The sequence below is a fragment of the Panthera onca genome, chromosome C1, assembly GCF_046562875.1.
Source record: "Panthera onca isolate mPanOnc1 chromosome C1, mPanOnc1 haplotype 2, whole genome shotgun sequence".
In the NCBI taxonomy this organism is placed as follows: Eukaryota; Metazoa; Chordata; class Mammalia; order Carnivora; family Felidae; genus Panthera; species Panthera onca.
The window spans coordinates 86443565-86467408 of NC_138346.1; the positions used below are offsets into that span (position 1 = coordinate 86443565).

The 23844-nt window shown below is 36.3% G+C and overlaps 1 protein-coding gene across 17 annotated transcripts in view; it reads left to right on the top strand.

Moving 5' to 3' along the window:
- QTMAN (queuosine-tRNA mannosyltransferase) overlaps nucleotides 1–23844 on the top strand; it is a 397197-nt gene that overhangs the window by 7753 nt on the left and 365600 nt on the right. For 6 of the 17 annotated variants that reach the window (XM_078451312.2, XM_078451318.2, XM_078451329.2 and 3 more), the window contains one exon: nucleotides 3738–3885. The exons of 10 other annotated variants lie outside the window; for them this stretch is intronic. The gene's annotated coding sequence lies outside the window, so the exon portion shown is untranslated. Of the gene's footprint in view, nucleotides 1–1531; nucleotides 1742–3737; nucleotides 3886–23844 lie in introns of those variants that run through there. One more of the 17 variants, XM_078451319.2, reaches the window with a different exon arrangement.

The window sequence follows — 23844 nt, forward strand, 5'->3', positions numbered from 1 at the left end:
AAAGAATTTGTACAGATATTTAATATAATTCTTATGTTGCGGGATATTTATTATCAATTTGGGGATGGCAACTTATCATTTATAGCTTTCATTGTTTCCTTAAGACAACAGTTCTCAGACTGTGATATGTAGACCCATGGGGTTGCCGAGAGCCTTTTAGGGGGTCTGTGAGGTTAAAACTTTTTTCATAGTAATACGGACTTCTTGCTGTTCCCATTGCTTTGACATTTGCCTCACTGATACTAAAACGATGGTGGGTAAAACTGTGGGCATCTTAGTAGATATTAAATGGCAGTGGCATCAAACTGTACTAGTAATCATTGTATTCTTTATTACCATGCTTTCCCAGTAAAAAAACAAAACAGAAAAGCCAGTTTCACTGAATAATGTCCTTGATGAAGCAGTAAAAAAAATTTTTATTAAATCTTCATCCCTGAGTACACTTTGTTTTAATACTCTTTGTGATGAGATAGGAAATACGCAAAAAACATTGCTGCTGCGTATGCAGAGTACATTGGTTGGCTCAAGGAAAAACCTTCTATGATTTTTTTGAGTTTCAAACTGAATTAGTCGTATTTTTCATGAAACATCACTTTTACTTGTAATAATGACTACCAAACTATGATTATTTAGATTTAGATATTTGGCAATCATTTTCTTGAAAATGAACAAAGTAAGCCTGTCACTTGGGGGAAAACAACTGGTAATACTTGTTGCCAATGATAAAATTTGAGCTTTCAAGTGAAAATTAAAATTTTGGAGAACTTGTATCACCTGCTGTGCCCTTCTCAGCTTCCCAGTACTTAAAGACTTTTCTGATGAGATGGGTAATGATATTAATGAATCTGCGTTTTTGCTGTGGTATTAATTAGTTAATTATGTCAAGATTTGGAATATAAACAAATGCAAGGAGCTGATATTTTCAAAGTGATCAGCGTTACAAAATTATTGGTAAAAAGCCCTTATAAAAAGCAAGTAACAGGGATGTCTGGGTGGCTCAGTTAAGTGTCAGACTCTTGATCTCTACTCAGGTCATGATGTCAATATTGGTGAGCTTCATCCCTGCATCGGGCTCTGTTGACAGGTGTAGTCTGCTTGGGATTGTCTGTCTCCGTTTCTCTCTGCCTCTCTCTCTCTCTCTCTCTGTCAAAAATAAATAAAACATTAAAAAATAAAAGCAAGTAACAGAATACAAAGAGTTTATGTGATAATAGGATCCGTGTTATAGATAACCTTCAAACTCCAGCTTGTCAAGTTTTGGTGTAGTATCAAAGAACATTCATAATTATTTGAAAAGGCAATTCATATTAACGTTAATTCCTTTTTTATTGAAATCAAAACAACATATCACAACAGATTGAACATAGAAGAAGATAGGAGAATTCATCTTCTATTAAATTAGAAAGAAATTTCCTTTTTTTTTAAAGGAAAGTAATTTTTCATAAAGTATGTTGTCATATTACATATGCCATTGAAATTTTAAAATGAATTAATACTTAAACTTTTCTCATTTAATTTCTAATATAGTAAATATTGACAATTCTGCCTCACATTAACAAAAAGTCGAGAATTCTCAATTTTTGAGAACACAAAGGAGTTCTGATACTAAAAAGTTTGAACTGTTCCCTATAGGGAAGGAGACTAGATTCATCAAAAGATTCAAGTTCTGAAGTTTTAATCTTTTGAGTGTTCCTTTGGAATATGGACTATATGCCTCTACTTTATTTTTCTGGATTTGAGGGTATGTTGCTGGACTTCTGGGTTATTCCCCAAGTGGGCAGAGGGTTCCTGTATGTGTTATTGAAGAAGATTTTCCTTTTATTTAAGATTGGTGCTACCTATATGCTACTCAGAATTGAGATAAGGTTAATGGTCATTTCAGTCAGCCTCTTCATTTTTGATACAAACTGTTTTGTTTGTGTTAGAGCTATTCATGCAGGTTTCAGAATTGTTCAGCATGGCAGTCTATTTCAAAGTTGTAGTGAAATTCACTGCTAAAAATAAACTGCCATTTTCTCTGAAGTCTTTACATGAGGCTAATCTGTTCTGCTATAAAGTCTTCCTGACATTTCATAGCTGTTTTCTAGTATAGTCAGTCTACAACTTATTTGTGATTATTTGCAGCAATATAATATAAATTACAGATGGGTTCTGTGCCATTAATAGTATGGACATAGCTTCATTGTGGACTGTTGGCATGTTTCTTTGGGGAATTATATTCTCACTGGTAGAAGTCAAGCCAAATGCATTTCTCCCATTTTAGTCGGACAGTGGCAGGAACCCCCTGCCCACTTTTCCCTCACTGTAGAAATGGGATTGTTAAAGCTTTGATAGAAGGAAGAGAGACATTCTGAGGCAGTGCTCAAGAAACACAGATACTTTGAGCTCCCCAAGTGAGTAAAGGGTAATTGTTAACATGCTCAGGTGAAGCAGGTGTAGAAACTTTGGGCTAATTGGCAATGATGAAAGGAAAAAGAAGGGATGTTCTGAATGCTGCTTGGGAATGAGATATTCCCTTTTTAGGGCAGTTGCTAAAAAGTAAGAGATGCCTTAACATGGGTAGTTCTAGGTTGGGAAATCCATTTATATAGAATTTTTTTTTGTTGTGCTCTTATATTTGGTTATTGTATGAACTGAGCTCAAGAAACAATGACAAGCCGGTTGGGAAGGTTGAACTCATGGATTTATAGGCCAGAGGTGTGAATGTAAAAGGAAATGAAGTCCAGGGGCATTTATGAACAGGAGGAGTAGTGGAAGCCAGGAAAATGTTGCAGTATGCAGATTGTCCACAGGGGCCCTGAATAAATTCATGTTACAGAGTGGTTGTTAGAGCAGGGGTAGAACTGGCTATCAGCCAGCAGAAATCTGTGATTGACTGCTGTGACTCACAGCCTACTGTCCTAGGATCTCTGGCAGGAAATAGAGAATTTTAAGACTGGTATGCAGTGCAGGAAGCCTGTTATGGAGAATGGTTGACATAACGCAGAAATCCAGAACTAGGAGAACTTAGAGATATGGGAGAGGCCAGTGTTGGAGAGGAATTTCATTTGAAGCTGAGCTCCTTGTCTTCTTCTTGTCCAAGGGCAATGTTGACCCCTTGGATTGAGGCTAGGCTGAGCCAAAGTGGAAAGCAAAGTAACTATAGCTGTCTGCACTGGAGTGACAGGCTTGCCCAGAAATATTTGTTAAACAAATTGATGAAGGTATGGCAAGGGAACAGCTGGGTCATTGAACACAAGTTCTTCATGCAACAGATACCAGGTGTCTTATTTCCTACCTACTCGATATCCTCAGGTCAGGGGTTGGCAGACTTTTTCTTTAAAGCACCAGAGAGTAGATGTATTCATCTTTATGGGTCATGTAGTCTGTGTTGCACCTACTTAAGTTTGCCATTGTAGCATGGAAGCAGCCATAGAGAAGTACATAAATGAATGAGTAGCTATGCTTCCAATAAAATGGAAGGAGACTGAAGTTTGTATTTCATATAATTTCACATGTCACAAAACACTAATCTTTTTTAAAAAACTTGTTTCAACCATTTAAAAATATAAAATCTGTTCTCAGATCATGGCTGTATGAGCATAGGCAGTGGGCTAAATTTTGGCCCATGGGCTCTAGTTTGCCGACCCTTGTTGTAGTCAAAGAAATCACTATCAGTTATGATGCTGAAAGCTTAGCGTTACTGAAGTAGATATTCTCTAGGACAATGCTATTGGTGACACTGTCTTGTTTTATAGGTGACACTGATGATAAAAATCCGTTCAAGAATTTAGATGTGACATCTGCAGCAGGTTCAGATCTCTCAGCTGTAAGACAAACTGGATACTTCGTAAAGATTTTCATCTGTTATGCACAGAGCCAAAATCCGTTACTGAAATTGTCTGGGTGAGCAGCCTGCTGGGTCCAGTGATGACGCACTAGTAGACAAAGAAGTTGAAAAAGAAGGATGGCATATTCTTTGGATGACTGGCAGAGTGTGACGCCAGTATGGCATCAAGCCCTACTATGATTCCAAGGACTTCATGACTAAATAAAAATTGTTTGTTTTTTTTTTTGGTGGAGGTAGTCGGAGTAAATTTAATTCTTACTTGGGGAGTGTGTAATGTATTATCATTTCATAATGATACATGGTAATTGCTTTGGTAAACTATGAAGATTCTGTCCATTTACGGAACTTACGTAGTTATCACCTTTTAGTATTGGGTTCTTTTACTTCAAGGGAAATAGAGTAAAGAAAAACATCTACTTAAGCTAAAAAAAATTAACCTAAGAAGGTTAATGTAAAGACTGTCATTATTATAAGAAAGTTTTTGCTTTGGGGCATTCTTGAAATTTTGCTCTCCCCCAGCATGCATAAAATATGTTTCTGTTTGCAAAAAGCTATTGTACCCAGAACTTTCTAAGAAAACGTCCTTTTGCATAGGCTTTTGAACTCCTTAGGGGTAGAAAATCACAGTCTATAATATTAGGGGCATAGAACAGTTGAATTAAAAAATTAATATCTTTAGACCTATTAACTAAATTCATTTAAAATGATTAGTGAACAGATGTGGATTGGAAATAACCCTGTATTTTCTAGAACCATTAAATCACAAGAAAACTGGAACATCAAAGCATTCTCTGAAACAAATCAGTATTTTAATTTGTTAGAGACCCTGCTTTTGGCATGTATCTGTTTATTCCAGTAGTAGAGGATTTGAAAGCAGTGCTACGAAATGAAGTGGGTGGATTCTTAATGTTGAATCCCATTTTTTTTTTTCAGTGAATCTTCAACATTTTTTTCATTTTAGCATTCAACAAAAACTCTGGCATCCCAGAATATAAAACATAGATTCATGCAGCTCATCTACAAACAGAAAAAGATTCCCTCATGACTTACCTTGAAAGCTGTTCAGGGCATATACTATTCAGGGCATATACTGTTTTATTCAAGGCATACACTCTTGAATTTGTCAGTGTGCGACGGCTACTACTGCATGTTTTTGGTCAGAGTGCAGTGCAACCAACAGCCGTCCTGCTAGGAAGAAGATCTGTGGTTGCTGAATAGTCGAAGTTACACACATCTAATTTACAAGTCAGATTAGAGATCGGAATCCTATGATAGCTTTATGTGGAATTGATTTCATTTCATGGTTTTTAAAGCTGTTTTTTCATCGAAGCAATGCCTATAACTGAAAGGTGTGTTGTAGCATTTGAATGCTTTAAACTTCTGAATCTGGAATGAAAGGATGTTCTTATAGATGTTCAGATCCTGGAACTCAGGGATTTTGAAGTAAAATGCTCTTGTCATTCATTTATTGTGCCATAATTAAACTGCCCTGTGTTATTGTCATTAATATTTGGAAAACTTGGCCATTTTCAAATATGAGGCACTGTAGGAAAGACTGTTGTACGTGTGTGTTTGTGTTTAAAGCAGCAAACTACTTTTACCTTATAAATAAGATACATGTAATAAAAATTATGTGGGTTTAACACTGATAACACATTTGAATCAGGAATTCATTGTGGTCTTTTGAAAACCTATGGGGGGAGGGGACAATAACCAGAGCATTTTGTATATTGCAATTTTTTTTTTTTCTAAAGCAAACTTTTATCAAAATATACAGAAGAGTGGATACATGTAGCTTGATAGGTTTCAGTTACTCTTAATTCACCTGTTCTTATTGAAATTGAGAAGACCTCTCATAAAAGTATAAAAAAGTGGTTCATTGCAAAAAGGATAGTGGTATTGCTTGGAATTTGAGAATGTAGTGGCAAGAAAACATCTGTGTTAATCTTTTAAATGGTTTTTGAGACAATAATTCATTTGAATATAATCAGGAGAAGAAGAAAATCCAGGTGTTTAAAACTAGTTTTGCATCAGTGGTCAGAAGATATTTAGTTTATCCTCCCCCACACCCCATACTCATGTGATAAGTTCTTATGAATTGATTTCTGAGATGACAAAACATTAGAAATTACAGGGTTTTGAGAATTCATCAATTACATCTTTTTGTCCACTGTTTTGTGTAAGACCTGTTTGTTTATGATATTTATAGGGTATGAGGAAGGCAATGATTCTGGCTTTTGTGGATTTCAAAAAAGACTTTGAAGAAAAAGATTAATGCAAAGTTAGGATGTAATAGGCATACATTATTGTGTTAATTACTGTCTTAATTTTAGTAAAGCAGTGACTGTTTAGGTGCATCCTTCCCCTATTGCCTTGCCCCCTGACTTCATAATCCCCTGGCTAAAGCTGCTTTTTGTTAAGGCAAGTGACATAATTTTATGAATGGAGAAAATGAGGCTATTCTAGACATTGGGAAATTAGTGGAATGTAAAGGGAGAAAGAGATTGTAAATGTGATATGTAACAAGATCATAGACTAGCACTCTATTTTTGGATTGACGGGTGGTATCAATGCAATAGAGTGGTTTATTATGTACTATTTATTTAAAGCTTCCTGTTTAGTAGGTATCGACTAAGATACTTTGCAAAAGTTTTAATTCATTCTGCAACCTTGAAAGCAAGTGCAATTATCCTAATTTCCTGATAAAAACCTAAGGGGTATACACAAGGTCTTAGAAGTAAAGATCAAGAGTCCCACATTGCGTCTCATTTTATAGAGGCCTTTTCTCTCCAGTCGTTGTCTGATAAATGAAGAAATAAAGTAATCTGAAAGGCCAGCATACAGTATGGGAAGATTTTAGGATTAGTGTCTTTTAACATAAATACCTTCATGTTGGTGTTGCAGAAGGATGTTGGAGCCTCCTTGGAAAGTAGGGAGATAGTACATTTGCAAATACTGTATCTGGACTCTAGAACTTCTCCAACTAATGGGTTACCAGTTAATATAGTACTGTATAGCTGTGTTTTCAGATGTAAGTGATGCCATGATACAAAATCTATAAATGAAAGGTCGGTGATAATGAGCTGCCACAGTAACATATGTCATAAGCTAGATTAGATCAACTTCGAATAGAATGTATACAAAAATGCTTGAAAGAGCGTTGGTTTAAAAAGTCTGATACAGTCTAGGGTGACTACCAGTTTGGGGTGTGGGAATAACCGTGGAAAAACAGTGTCACAAAGCCCATTAAAATGAGAACTATAGATGTCTACAGCCTTTACAAGTAGACCTATACTGCCTATAACAAAACATCATCTCCTTGGAAGGACACATTCAGTCACTTGGTTACGAACAGTGCCTTAGCAGTATTTTTTTTTTTTTTTTTTTGAATGTTTAATTTTGAGAGAGAGGCAGAGAGAGAGGGAGATAGAGAATCTGAAGCAGGCTCCAGGCTCTGAGCTGTCAGCACAGAGCCCTATGTGGGGCTCGAACTTGAAATGGCAAGATCATGACCTGAGCCAAAGTCAGATGCTTAACAGCTGAGCCACCCAGGCGCCCCTTAGCAGCACTGTTTTTAAGTGTAAAAGACAACTGTGTGAAAGGGCTTTCAAGTCAAAATATCCAACTATGTTTTTTCAGGTATAGAGTAAATGGTAAGGAATCTTTGACTTTGTCATTCATTGGTCCTTTAGGAGGAGTGAAGTGAGCAAACAACAAAAAACAAAAAACACAGCCAAGGTGGCAGCATGGTCAAGTGGCTTAAATATGAGTACTTTGGCACCTTGGTGAAGGACGTGGTATTGAAGACAGGAAAAAAATTGTTGAAATTATTGAACTCAAGATGCTAGAATGCAAAATAATTATTTTAATTACTTGAAAATACAGAGGAAAACAAATCCCACAAAGGGTAAGATTTAAGGAGAGACAGTCAAGAGTGAAGTGGTTGTATGATATTCCTAGACAGAGTTTTTACTCAAAAAAGGAGAAAAATTGGTGAGAGAAATCAGGAAAAGGGATTTCGAAATAGGTGTTACAGAAATAGGGAAGTACGCTCCTCCAAGATTGCTAGGAGGCAGAGAAAACATTGGATAAGTAGAAGAGTGATCTTAAACACGACGTTGAATTCATACTTTATAGTAGTCAAAAGTGACCACCTGTTTAAGGTCATGATCTCCCAATAAAAGACCTGCTGATTAGTCTCATTCATTCTGTGAATGCTTATGGATGTTTCTGTGGGCTAAAATTATCCAGGTAGCCTTGTGACAGTGGGTAAACATGGATTTGGATTTGGGTTTTAGAGTCTGATTTAGGCTGTAAGTTTGTTAAGATTATTACCAATATATTTTCAGCTTTCACTAAGAGATTATATTTTACATTAGCTGGCTATCCTTGACATTGTTCAGAAGTAAGATACCAGATGTGATTTAAATCAACTTTATTGAATGTAATTTGTATACAAAAATACAGTCATTTTTAAATGTATAATTAATGAACTTTGACAGTGTATCTACCCATGTAACTACTCCCTTCCCCCCATTCAAGACACAGAACATTTTAACATCCTCCAAAACTTCCCTTATGCCTTTTTCAGTCAGTTCTTCCCTCTCCTTGAAGACAACTTCTGTTCAGATTTCTATTTTCCTTAGATTAGGAAGTTTGTTCTTGAAGTTTACATGGAGACATAGAGCATGTACTGTTTTGTATCTGGCTTCTTTTCCTCAATATAGTGGTTTTGAGATTTATCCTTACTATTGTATGTATTAGTGGTTCATTTTGTTTTACTGCTGAGTAATACTCTGTTTTGCCACAATTCGTTTATCTATTCTGTTAATAGACATTTGATTTTTTTTTTCCCCTCTGGTTTTTGGCTATTGTGAGTAAAGCTGCTATAAACAGGATTCTTGTATAATTCTTTTTGTGGACAATATGTTTTAATTTCTTTGGATTAAATACCTCAGAGTGGAATTGTTCTGTTATAGTACTGGTGTATGTTTTAATTTCAGAAGTGTATATATAATCTTATATGTATAACTTTTACAACATCACACCAGTCTCAGCATGCATTTTTAGTTCAAATCTGTAAATCTCTGTGCTTTGTACTACTTATGGATACTGGTTTGTACTAAATGATTTCTCTAACCAGAGAGGTTTCAGAATTATTCTTCATGTAATAATTGAAATTTAGTAAATAGTCTTATGATACATCTATTTTTTTTAAAAATCACAAGTTACAGTATATTTAACATTAACTTAAATAGATGTGTAATTGTCAACTTGGTTTGTTGTATAGAATTTTAAATTTTGTAGGTAGCAGATGTTTGGATTTGAAAGTGAGCATTCTCCATTTTATGCAGTGGCTCTTCATTGAATGTAAATATATTTAAATGAGATGTTTGACATAGGAATACTATACTAATCTACTAAGGTAACATTTGTATGACCCAATGAGGAATCTTTTTCTTTTTTCTTGATGCTTTTAGTCAATAGCATCCCCCTCCTTTTTTGGTAAATCTTTATTTCACATGGAGTTGCTTAAAACGAAGGGTCCCTTATATTAGGTAAGCAGTAGTTGCAGTGTAGGGGAATTGCACCTCGAAAAACAGGTTGATGATCAGGATTTGTTTCAAGACTTTAGCTAAAGCTCCAAAGCTGAAAATAAAAGTTAATAAGTATCCTTGCATTCTAAGGATGGATATGGGACTTAGTAAAGGAGAATAGAACTGCAGCACCCACTTCCCATATTAACAAATTAGAAAAGAGGGGAATATTACAAGTGTCATTCAGATGAGGAATTGTTTGTTGGAGTTAGTTCTGTGACATTTCCGTTTTTCCCCAAAAGGACCTTCTGTTTCCAGCCCAGAATTTGGGTATGTCTGCCAGAAGTGTAGATTGGTATTTAACATCTTGTCTGGATATTTAATGACCTACAGAATCTTGTGTCTTTTACAGCAGTGGCACCTTCCAGAGAGTTCTTGAAGGAGAATGATACTATGTTTTCCAGAGTTTGGAGCAATCCTGAACATAGACTTCTTTCTAGAGTGGAGGAGGGTAACTGGAGCCAGTGAGGTGACATTTTGAGTGAGAGGGCAGTAATGGAAAGAGGTGATCTTTGTCCATCTGGTGGAAAGAAACCATGAGGAGTGTGTGTGTGTGTGTGTGTGTGTGTGTGTCTGTGTGTGTGTGTGTGTGTGTACACCAAGTGGACACCATGGAAGTAACCGGGCTAGAGTTGTCTTGGTGGTTGCTGTCAGGGAGAGCTTGCCATACGATGGGACAGTGCGTAGCATGGTTAAAAGGTCAGCCTGAGAATCCATCCCTCAGTCAAGGAGCCATGCAGGGTGGAGGAGACAGCCTTTTATGTTTGCTCTAACTTACAGCCACTCTGCTGTGCAGACCTGAAGTGTACTGTCTAAAGCAGGTGCCTTTGAGAATGAGAGAAGGTTCTATCAATGATTCCATAAGGGTAACAGATCATCCTGCTTCATGGCCATCCAGTAAATCCCCAGGGAGGTAGGCACCCAGGGCATTTGTCCTTCTTCCTCTGCCTATCCTGATTTGTGGGAACTAGAAAGTTGAGGGAGGAAGTGGAGAAAATGGAAAGAGCTAGAAAGAATATTGAAAAAGACAGATAGCTATGCTCTTTCTCTTGGCTGGCCTGAGGTTGAGGTGGGGTTGTGTGGATAAGATACAAAGTTGAAGATTTAAATTGGATTAGACTGTATTTTGCAGTATTAGAAAGTGGATGAGAAACAATAGGATTTATCTGGGACAGTATGGAGAGATGGGGAAGTGAGATCTAGAAGAGTATGTTTATTTATTGGAAGAGTATGTTTAAAGTGATGAAAGGAAGTTAAAGCATATATCCCATTAAGTTCTATTTGATCATTTTCTTAGTTTAATAGGGTTTTAAGTTAAGGCTTTAGTGAGTACATAAAACATGGTATGTTAAGGTATCATGTTGAGTATTTTAGGGAGGGGAAAGATGGCTAAGGTGTTCTGCCCTCAGGGAGCCTCTGTTTTAGTGTCATATAGCTAAATAATCCATGGTGGAATGACATAGGTGCTCTAGACATGTCAGTGGCAATGCTGTGGGAATGTGGAAAGAACTAAATACTGCTGGGGTTCAGGGGCAGGCTTTGTGGTGGAGGCTGAGTTTGATCTGGGTCTTGAAGGAGAAGGGTATCGCTGGGAAGAAAGGCATTCTAACATGAGGTAATAATCAAGATGTGGAATTGGAAACGAATAGATACTTAGAAAGAAATAATGCTCATTCCACACTGAAAATTTTACTTTTTAAAAAATGGTTCTAAGCACTAGGTAAGCATGGTTACCCGTGTTACAATTCTGGTTGAAGTTTGGTATTCTTACCTGTCATTTTTGTATTTCTTTAGTAATGCACAAAATGGTGTCTGTCTTTTTGAGATACAGTGTGAAAATGTTATTCACTTTAGAACCTAGATGGTTATAAGCATCAAAACCAAACATCTAGATCTAATCACAAAGTCGATTACTCTCCTTGATTTAAAACAGTAAAATGTAGAGAAGATGATTTTTTTACATATGATTTTGAGAAGCATTTGGCAGTGCAATTAGTTTCATAACAAGTGATTGTTTTTTAAAGCCTTCCCAGAATAAGAATGAGTATCTTGATGCTAGTGTCACTTTTAAATAGCTATAGTTCCAGGAATGTGTCTGTTCACGTTGTTATCTTAAATACACACCTTATCTATCCATATTGCTGTACTTCAGATGTGAAAGTAAAAATAAAGGTGTGAAGTGCCTAGCAGACTTGTATGGATTTATGTAAATCAGAAAATATACAAATAGTCCATTAGTGCTGAGGCCTTATTGTATTAAATTCTAGTATGGACTGTTTCCTGAAAGTTTTACACACACACACACACACACACACACACACACACACACACTCCTCATACCCAGTGATTTACTTTGTAAAAAAAAAATAATCATAATGAAAATCTTTAATTTATAATAGATTTTTTCCTCTGAACCCCTGACACCTGTCTAATTGTGTTACCTCCATATGGGTATTTAAGGGTATTTAAATTGAAAATGCTCAAAACTCAGCTGATCTTTTTACTCAGACTTCTTTCATTTTTAGTCTTCCCCATCTTAATGACATGTTCATCCCCTTCATCCACATTACTTAGACCAAAAAACCTTGGAGTCCTCCCTGTCTCTTCTCTCTTTGTGTCGGTATGTTATTTGTCAGTAGTTCATATTGGCTTTACCATCAAAATACATTTAGAATCTGAATCTTACCACCTCTCAGCACCTCCACTATCACCTGGCTCAAGTCATTATTATCTCTTACTTGGATTATGTTAATAGCCTCCTGACTGTTCTCTTAGCTTCCTCTTAAAATCTTCAACTCATAACCTAGCACTTCAGTCTAGTCTGTGTGCAGTAACCAAAATAATCACGGTTAAAACATAAGTCAATCCTGTCATTCTTCAATTAAAAACTTCAGTGGTTTCCTTTCTTACTCTGTGTAAAAGCTAAAGTCTTTGTAGTAGCTTATGAGATGCTACATGATATTGCCCCATCTGCAACCTCATCTTTTACTTAGTACCTTCTGTTTACATACGACACCTTGTTGTTCCTTGAATAGCCAGCCTCAGAGCCTTTGCTCTTGCTCTTTCTTCTTTCTGGAATGCTTTTCCCCCCAGATAACTTCTTAGCTTTCCCCCTAATCTTTCTTGGATCTTTATTGAAATGTTACATTCCTGGTGAGACCTTCTTTGACTACCTTATTTAAAGTGTCTCCCATCGCCTAGCTGCTTTATTTTTCTGGTTAGCACTTTCCCAGTCTTGTTGTCTTTTACTTTTACTTTTTTATGGTATTTGCTGTTAGAATGAAAGCTTGATGAGGCGGGGATTTAGTTTTGTTTTAATGCTGTACCACACTCAGAATCATTCCTGGTACATAGTTGGTATTTAACACATGATGGATTGAATGGATAAAAGACAATGAGACATTTATAGGGGTTAAACCTGAGTAAAACTAGATGTGCCCTTTATTGGCATCTTTGGTTGATGATACTATTAATGTCTGAATGCTACTTCTTTTAACATTTTAAATCAAATATATTTGGGGTATAATTTACATATAATAAAAGGCAGTTATTTTAAATGTATAGGTCAATGAGTTTTGACAAATAAACACTTGTTTGTCAAACACTTATTTGACAAATAAGCTTCTTGTAACTACTACTACGATCAAGGTGTAGAACACTTCTGTCCCCTCAAAACGTTCCCATGTGTTCCTTTGCAGGCACTTCTTCCTCCTTCATTGCCATTTCTAGGCAACTATTGGTTTGATTTTTGTCACTGAATTAGTTTTGCCTGTTCTTGGGTTTTACACAAATAGAAGCACACATTATGCATTCTTTTTAGCATGAGACTTTCGAAGCTTACTGTGTTATTGTATATCTTAGTGTAGTTCCTTTTCACAGGGTGCATTGTGTCATTGTGCCACAATTTACCTGTTTGTGCACATTTGGGGTGTTCCTAGTTTTTGCCTATAAAGAGTGATGCTACCATGAATGTTCATGTACAGGTATTGGTGTACGTATGCTTTGATTCTTCTGGGTTAAGTAATCCAGGAGTAGAATCCTAGTGTCATGTGGTCAAGTGTATGTTTAACTTTGTAAGAAACTGCCAAACTGTTTTCTAAGTGGTTGTGCCGTATTCCTGCATAATAGGAAGGTTCTAGTTGCCCCACATTCTGGCCAACACTTGGTATTATCATTCTTTTGAGTTCAGACATTCTCATGAGTATGTAGTTTTATCTCATTGTGGTTTTAATCTCATTTTCCCTGATTACTAGTGATGTTGATTTTTTTATTTATTGGCCATTTGTTCATCTTTTGTGAAGGATCTGTTCAGATCTTTTGCCCATTTAAAAAATTGGATTGTTTGTTTTCTTGTCACTTATGTATGACTTTTAATCTATCTGGATACAGGTCCTTTGTCAGGTGTATTTTCTCTTGATTTGTAGACTGCTCTTTCCTTTCATTGATAATTTCTTTTGAAGAGCAGAAGTAAATTAAATTTTTAATAAATCTAGTTTATCCAGTTTTTTTTTTTTTTGGTCTGTGCTTTTTTTCCTTTCTTCCTCCTTCTCCCCATCCTCCTCCCCTCTTCCCCTTCCTTCTCCTTCTTCTTCTTTTTTTGTTTCTGCCTAAAAATCTTTAGTTAACTCCAGGTTGTGAAGATTTTCTCGCGTGTTTTCTTCTGAAAGGTGTACACTAGGTCTCTGGTCCATTTTGAGGTAATTTTTGTGTAGTGTGTGAGCTGAGGATCAAGGTTAATTCTTTTCCCTATCTAGTTGTTCAAGGACCATTTCTTGAAAAAACTGTCTTTTCTCCTTTGAGTTATCTTGAAAACTTTTGTTAAAATGAGCTAATCATATAAAATATGGATCTTTTCCAAGACACTTATGGTAACCTATATGTCTATTATGCCAACACAACACCGTTTTTATACTGTCTTGAAATCAGTGGTATAAATTCTCTAACTTTGTTCCTTTTTGAAATTGTGTGGGTCCTCTAAATTCTTTCCATTTCCATATTGATTATAGAATTCGTTTGTACATTTATACAAAACACCTCTAGGAGTTTTGATTGGCATTACATTGTAGAGAATAATTTGGAGAGGATGAATTTTTAGACAGTATTGGGTTATTTAAACTCAAAGACCTGAGGTATTTTCACTTATTTACTTATTTTTTAATTTCTCTCAGCAGTGTTTTGTCTTTTGTTAGATTTATCCTAAGTGAATAGAATATGAATTATATTTTTGGATGTTATTGAAAATGCAGTTAAAATATATCTTACAGTTGGTCATTGTTAGTATGCAGAAATACAATTGATTTTTATATGTCAAATGTGTATCCTGCTACCTTATTAATTCATAAATTTTTCTGAATTTTTGTGTGACTTCCTCAAGGTACTCTTTGTAGATGACTATTAATTACAAATAAAGAGAGTTTTACATCTTTCTTTCCAATCTTTATGTCTTTTACTCCTTTTTTTTTTTTGACGTTCATTCATTTTTGAGACAAAGAGAGTGTGAGTTGGGGAGGGGCAAAGAGAAAGGGAGACACAGAATCCGAAGCAGGCTCCAGGCTCTGAGCTGTCGGCACAGAGCCAGACATGGGGCTCGAACCCATAAACTGAGATCATGACCTGAGCTGAAGTCGGACCCTTAACTGACTGAGCCACCCAGGCACCCTCTTTTATTTCTTTTTTAATGCACTGGATAGGACTTACAGAGAAGTGTTAAATATAAGTGGTGAGAGTAAGCGTTCTTTCCTTATTCCTGGATATAGAAGGCTATCCAGACTTTAACCACTGTGTATGGTGTTAACTGTGAATTTCTTTATAGATACCATGTATTAGGTAGAGCACATTCCCTTTTATTTTTAGTATGCTGAGCTTTTATTGTAAACGAATGTTAAATTTTGTCATAATGATTTTTAAAGAAAATTTTTTACATTTATTTTTGAGAGACAGAGAAACAGAGCACACGTGGGGAGGGGCAGAGAGAGAAGGAGACAGAATCCAAAGTAGGCTCCAGGCTCTGAGCTGTCAGCACAGAGCCTGATGCGGGGCTGAAACTCATAAACCGTGAGATCAGGACCTGAGCCGAAGTCGGACGCTTAACCGACTGAGCCACCCAGGTGCCCCAAATTTTGTCATATGATTTTTTTGTATCTACAGAATTGTTTGGTTTTTCTTTTTAAATTTATTAATTTGATGAATTACATTGATTGGATTTTAGATCCTAAATCAGCCTTTGCATTTCAAAGTCCCATTTGTTCATGATGCATTATCCTTTTATTATCATTCTGAATTTGAGAACTTGATTTGTGATATTTTTTAATGATTTGGAAATTTTTGTTCATGATGGATGTCATTTTTTTAAAAATTTATTTAGAGAGAGAGAGCACATGAGGGGCAGAGAGAGAAAGTGACAGAAACCCGAGCAGGCTTCATGCTGTCAGCATAAAGCTCAGTTCGGGGCTTGAACTCACAAACTGTGAGATCATCACCTGACTCAAAATCAAGAGTCGACGCTTAACTGACTGAGCCAGCCAGGCGCCCCGATATCATTTCTTTGAGGGAGTGTTATGGAGTCAATATTTGTGTCTCCTCAAAACTTATATGTTGAAGCCCTAACTCCCAACGTGATGGTATTTGGAGGTGGGACCTTTGGAGGGCAGTTAGATTTGGATGAGGTGATGTGATTGAAGCCCCCATAATGGGATTAGTGTCCTCATAAGAAGAGGAAGAGACCTGAGCTTGCTTGCTCAGTCTCCCTACTATGTGGGGACATGTGAAGACATAGTGGGAAGGCATCTCTCCATAAGCCAGGAAGAGATTCCTCACTGGGTTACCAAATTGGCCAGCACCTTGATCTTAGAATTCCCAGTCTGCAGAACTATGAGAAATAACTACCTGTTGAGCCATTCATTCTGTGGTATTGTATTATGGCATCTCGAGCTGATGGGACAATGTAATGTCTTTGTCAGATTTTGGTATCAAGGTAATGATCATCTCATTAGAAAAAATTATTTGAAAAATCCAGCACCCTTTTATTAAACTAGGAATAAAAGGAAATTACTTCAGTATAAAAGACATCTGTGTAAAGACAGAGCTATGTAATGGTGAGAGTGAATCCTTTTCTCCAAGATCAGGAACAAGACAACAATGTTGCTGTTACCAATTCTGTTCCATATTGTACAAGAAGTTCTAGGCAAGACAGGTGAGAATATTCATGGAGTGACAGGATCTTTATAGAAAGTCCTAAAAAATCCACTAAAATCTATTACAACTAATGAATGATCAGCAAATTGCGAGGTACAGAGCAGTATACAGAAATTAATTGTATTTCTATACACTAGCAATGAACATAATATAAAAGTGAAATTAAGAAAACAGTTCCACTTAAAATAGCAACAAAGAGTCGAATAGGAACAAGTTAACAGAAACAGTAGGAAAATTGTCCAAAATCTACAAAAATTGTTGGAAGACATTAAATAAATGGAAGGATGTTGTGAGGTTGGCAATAGTCTACCAAATGATCTTCAGATTCAAGGCAATCTCTATCAAAATCCTAGCTGCCTTTTTTTTTTTTTTCAATAAAAAACTGATGCTAAAATTCTTACAGAAATTCAAGGCAGCTAACATAGTAAAAATAATCTTGAAAAAAGAACAAATATGAAGGACCCCTCCTAATTTTAAAGCTTACTACAGAGCTACAGTAATCAAGGCAGTGTGATCCTGTTATAATGAGAGACATAAAGATCAGTGAAATAGAATTGAGGGTCCAGAAATAAACTCTAATGCTTATGATTAATTGATCTTTGACAAAGGTGCCAAGATAATTTAATAGGGAAAGACTGGTCTTTTCAACAAATGGTGCTGGGACAACTGCATATCCATTAGCAAAAGGATAAAGTTGGATCCTTTCCTTGACCATGCATTAAAATTGATGCCAAATGGATTATAGACCTAAGTGTAAGAACTAATGCTATAAAACTTAGAAGAAAATTTAAGAGTAAATCTTCATGACTTTAGGTTAAGTAGAACCTTCTTAGAAGACATCAAAAGCATAAGTGACGAAAAATCGACAAATTGGACTTGATCAAAATTAAAAACTTATACTTCAAAAGACACCGTCAATAAAGGGAAAAAGCCAACCCACCAACTGGGAGAAAATATTTGCAAAGCATATCTTTGGTAAGGGACTTGTACCCACGATATATCAAGGATTCTTAGAATTCAAAAAGACATTTGTCAAAAGAACACGACTTAAAAATTTGCAAAGTATCTGAATAGACACCCTTTGGGAGAAATATGAAATACATCTATTTGTCCCATCTGTTATTTCTTTTTCTTTTCCTACTTTCCTTAGGATTAGTTGAGTATTTTACTGTTTATTTTTACATTACCTTTTGGGTTATAAGCTGAACATCATTGTACATTTTTATTTTTTCACCTAGTGATTCCTATAGGATTTATAATATACATGTCATCACAGTCTATATTCAATTCATATTATATCACTTTACATATAATTTAAGAACTTTACAACAATCTGTCAATTTCCCCTGTTCTTTGTGGTATTGTTGTATATTTTACCTCTGTGTATTATGTAAAACATCACTATTAAATTTTTTTTCTATATTTTTTCTTTTTCTTTTTTATTAAAAATGTTCAAATGTTTATTTATTTTGAGAGAAAGAGAGCAAGCACAAGTTGGGGAGGGGCAGAGAAAGAGAGAGGAGAGAGAGAGAATCCCAAGCAGGCTCCATGCTGCTAGCACAAAGCCCAATGTGTAGCTTGAACTCATGAAACTGAGATCATGAGCTGAGATCAAGAGTCAGATGCTTAACCAACTGCTCCACCCTGGTACCACCCACCCTAAAATTTTTTTTTTCTTTAAACTATCAGTTTTCTTTCAGAGAAATTAAAAAAAAAAATGAGAAAACAGTCTATTACATTTACCTGTATAATTACCTTTTTTCATGGTTTTTCATTCCTTCATGTAGATCTTTGTTTTCATATAGTATAATTTTTTTCCATTTTGATGAACTTTAACATTTTTATAGCACAGGCCTGCTGTAAATAAATTCTCACCTTTCATTTGAAAATCTTTTTTAGCATTTATTTTTCACTTGCACCCTGACAGTTTCGTTTCCCTTTTATATCTTTAAGCTCTTTTAAAATATTTTCCCATTGTCTTCTGGCTTACATTTTTTTTTTTTTTTTACCCTCCTTTTCTTTGGATGAGAAGTCAATGGGGTTCCTTATCATTTTTTCCAGTGACTCTAATATTGTACTTACAAAAAATGTTTAAACTTTTGTGTTTTTAAGACAGTATGTTTACCAACTGTTTTTTTTTTTTAAGTATGATATGTTTCGATATAGTTTTTAAAATATGCATCCCTTTAAGGTTTATTGAGTTTCTTGAATCTGTAGGTTTATGGTTTTCCTCAAATTTGTAAACTTGTAGGCTGTTATTTTTTTTTAAAATTTTTTCTGCTTCTCTCTTTTGGAGATTTTAGTTATATATGATTGATGACTAGGTATTATTCCACAGGCCACTGGGACTCAACTCACTTTTTCTGTCTTTCCTCTTATCTGCTTCTTTATGGACAGTTTTTATTCTTATGCCTTCAAGTTAAAGGATCTTCTCTTATATTTTGTCACAAGACCATCTAGTGAATTTTTTTTTTTTTTTAAATCTATTCTTTTTTGAGAGTGAGAGAGACAGAGTATGAGTGAGGGAGGGGCAGAGAGAGTGGGAGACACAGAATCAGAAGCAGGCTCCAGGCTCTGAGCTGTCATCACAGAGCCCGACGTGGGGCTCAAACTCACGGACCGTGAGATCATGACCTGAGCTGAAGTCGGACGCTTAACCGACTGAGCCACCCAGGCCCCCCTAGTGAATTTTTTAAAAAGACTTTTTGATTTAATTTCTGGAAGTTTTACTTTTTACTTTTTTTAGATAGGTATGTATTCTTTTTTCTTTTTAAAGTTTATTTATTTTGAGAGAGAGGAAAGAGAGAGAATCCCAAGCAGGCTCTGTGCTGCCAGCACAGAGCCTGATGCAGGGCTCGAACCCACAAAACCATGAGATCGTGACCTCAGCCAAAACCAAGAGTCAGATGCTTAAGTGACTGAGCCACCCAGGCACTCTTGGAAGTTTTACTTTTTAAAATAGTTTTCATTTCTTTCATCATCATTTTACATTTAAACATACGTTTTTAAATATATTCATAAGTAGTGTGCTTATGAACTAGCTACAATGCTAGTTCCATTGTATCTGCCATTTCTGTATCGTTTTCTATTGTTTTGTCCTGGTTGAGTCACATTTTTTTTCTTCACACGTGTAGTAATTTTTTGTTGGTTGATAGGCATTGTGAACCTTGCATTGTGAGTGTCCTGATTTTATTGCCCTTTAAAAAAAAATACTAGTTTTGGCAGGCAGTTTTAAATTCTTTGTGGATCAGCTTGATTTTTTTGAGGCTAGTTTTTAAACTTTGTAGGGTTGTTCTTGAGTAGCCTGTATTCTAGAGCTAATTTAATCCTGTTATTAAGATGTGATTCTTTTTTGTGCACTGCTGAATACCATGTATATTCAGTGAAGTTTCTCTGCTCTTCTGTTGTAATCTTGAACATCTTCTAGTCCTGCATGACCTTTGGGTAGTCTTCACGTTATTTATTACTTTCTCATCTTTGTTCTTAAACTAGCCTAATGGAGTCTTATAATATTCATTGGAAATGTGCATTTGGGATCCCTATTTAGATATGTGGACCTTTTCCTCTGCATTGCTCCTGTCTCTTATGCACTGTATCCTTACAAATTCCAGTTATCTCAGCCTCCCAGAAACTCTAAAATCTGTTTCCTCAGCTCACATGGACCACCATGCACTTTTTATCTCCTTACACTGTGGTCCATAGAGTACTTCTAGATTGAAGCCCTATGGTTAATCATAGGGCTTCCTTATGTGGTTTCCCTTCTTCAGGGATCACTTTTATGTACTGCCATATTGTCCAATGTCTGAAAACAGTTTTATGTATTTTGTACAGTTTTCAGGTTGATCACAGTGGGAATGGAGCATTTCTGGTGCCAGTTATTCCATCATAACCAGCATTAGAAATATCCTGTTACTCCCTTTTTTAGCACGGAAATTTTCAGAAAAAAATTAACATTTTTGGGTATAAGGGTGGCTCCGTTGGTTACGCATCCGACTCTTAATTTTGGCTCAGATCATGATCTCAAGGTCATGAGATGGAGCCCTCAGTCGGGCTCTGTGCTGACAGCATAGAGAATTCTCTCTCCCTCTCTCTCTCTGCCCCTTCCCTACTCGTGCATGCTTTCTCTCTCTTACTCAAAATAAATAAATAAACTTAAAGATTTTTATTTGTGCATATCCTGCTATGAACAATAGTTGAACATTGTTCAGCCTGTCTCCCTCCCTCCCTCCCTCCCTCCCTCCCTCCCTTCCTTCCTCCCTTCCTCCCTTCCTCCCTTCCTCCTTCCCTCCTTTCCTTTCTTCCTTCTTTTCTACCTCTTTCTTGATGTCTTTTTTAAATTGTGCCACTCAAACTTCTACAGTTTTGACCTATTGAAGATTCATTTTTTTCTAGTTTTCCTGGTCTGTTTTTCCTCCTCTAGTATTTTGTTCATATTGAGACCAACTTCAATTTTCAGTGACCTTTTTTTGAAACTATGATCATTATTATGTTTTGGATTGTCCTTGTTACTCACAAAAGGAAGTTTTAATGTTTAATCCTAGCAGTTAAGGGCCTCTCGAACTAGGCTTTTAGTCTGCTTTGTCTACCCTTATTTTCTACCTTTTTATACCTAACATATGCTCCAATATTTTGGTCAGCATTCCTCTCCTCATGTCCTACTCTTTTTCTTTGATAATATTGTTTCCTTTGTTGAAAGCCCCTTTTCACCTCTCCCTGTCAAAATCCTAAACATTCTTCAAAGTCTCTCATTTTTTTATGGTGGTGCCTTTCTTACCTGAAGGTAAAAGTCCTTTGAATATTTGTCATATAGTACTTACAATTGTGAGCTTTTTGAGTGCTTTACTCGTCTTTGATTATCCCATAGTGCCTTAGTAGCCTAGAACTTGGCACTCAGTTGATGTTCTGTAAATGTTTATTGAATATTTATGTAAACAGTTTTTTAAAATTGGAAGCTTTTAGGATATCTTGAAGTAGATTTCCAATGTGGCCTGTTGAGTGAATAACTCATGTGTAAGAAAGTTCTCACTATTACAGGTTCCTGTTTCTTTCTTTTTTTTTTTTTAAATTTTTTTTAACGTTTACTTATTTTTGAGACAGAGAGAGACAGAGCATGAACGGGGGAGGGTCAGAGAGAGGGAGACACAGAATCTGAAACAGGCTCCAGGCTCTGAGTGGTCAGCACCGAGCCCGACGCGGGGCTCGAACTCACAGATCGCGAGATCATGACCTGGGCCGAAGTCGGCCGCTTAACTGACTGAGCCACCCAGGCGCCCCGGTTCCTGTTTCTTTAAAGATACATTGTTTTGCATGGCTGCAGTTCTAGAGTAGGGAATAGATAGACATAAAGGATCCATATATAATCCCAGCGGTGTTTACCCAGTAAAGACAAGACGGCTATGTGGGGTGATCTGGGGTGGTGTACTACTCATTCTGTGACATAATCCCTATCTTTCTGTTTTTGTTTAACTTTTAGCCTGTTTTGGTCAACATATCTTTTAGTGAGGAGCAGGAACTACTTATTGTGGGATGGGTGAACACAAGTAAGCCATGCAATGGAATACAAGTAAGACAAATAATGGACACAAGTCAATGACTTGTATACCAATGGTAGAGAGACAGCTATTTTCTGCATTCTATGACTGTGGCTATGGATGCCATGAAGGAACATAGAAGGAACACTTAGGTGTTTGGTGGCCTTTTTAGGTTCTCAGAGACATGTATCTAGGTCTAGATTAGGGAGCACCAAATGTACCACTTACGCTGACTGAGCAGTCTATTTTCAGACAGTCCTTCAGATACTTGAAAGTCCATTGTCATTGGTTACTTTTGTACACTCTCATTTATTTATACCTATTGTCAATTTGCTGAGGTCATCCCTTCGAAAACCATTTTCTTGAGGACCCATGATGTGCTGGGGGGTTGTGTTGGCACTGAACAGGTGAGAAAGACATGCCTCCTGGGGGAGTGGTAATGATCTTAAGAAGTCTTGGTTAGTGATTTGAGGCCACAGTTTAAAGACCCTGACATTTAATGCCTTTATTTGTCATAAAGCACATGGGCATTGGTAGTGGATGTAGTTTTAAAAACAGCCTTCCAGGATTATGTTTTGTGCCTGATACCGTGTTTGATAAAAGAGATAGCTTAATTGCTTCTACAATTTCAGGCAGTGATATTTGTGTCTTTGGTATTCCTGTTTAGGAGATAATCACCAGCAAAGAAATCCATAGTTTGTTAATTTTCTGAAAAGATACATAGTTTTTGTTATGTTGCACAATTGTATGTTGCATAATGGTAACTGAAATTTAAAAAATGGTTTATTGGAAGACTTTTATTGTCTAAGTTATTTTTGATAAAGATTAAAACTGGCATCACAATTGGCTAAAAAACCCAGTTTCCTTCTTTCTTTTTTCCAGTGTATTTGCCTTTTGTAAACAGATGGTCAGATTAAAAGCTATCTAAATCAAAGTACCTCGGAGCAAAAATTTGTAGATATTTGGAAAAGAAAATAGAGTTAGTGCATAAAAAATTCTTCAGGGTTCTTATTCAGAGAGTTTCATTAATTATCCTCCTTTGCTGATGACACACCCTATTATAAGTGGTCAGGACAAGATGCTTTTCTTGTTTTATGGTATTATTCTTTTACTTTAACCCTAATCCCCACTGTGGTTTTCTTACCCCACCTAAACCTCCCCTAGTAGATCCCCACTCACATATGTTTGGTATAAGCCCTCGGATTGGTTCTTGTCTTCAACCAAATATGGAATGGTTTTTACTTTGTACATATCTCATGTTCCAACCTTGAGTTTTCTTTTATCATTTGTTGTATGTATGTATGTATGCATGTATGTATGTATATATGTATGTATTTTAATGTCTATTTAGTTTTGAGAGAGAGAGACGGAGACAGAGACGGAGCATGAGAAGGGGAGGGGCCAAGAGAGAGGGAGACACAGAATCTGAGGCAGGCTTTAGGCTCTGAGCTGTCAGCACTGAACCCAACACAGGGCTTGAACTCAGGAACTGCGAGATCATGACCTGAACCGAAGTTAGACACTTAACTGACTGAGCCACCCAGGCACCCCTCATTTGTTGTTTTTAGATTAGACATGTTGTGGTATATATTTCTAGTTAATTGCATCTAAACGTAGCTTATTCACATCTAAGTTATCTATCCAGGTAATGGACACCTGGGTTGCCTCCAGTATCACTCAAACAGTGCTATGA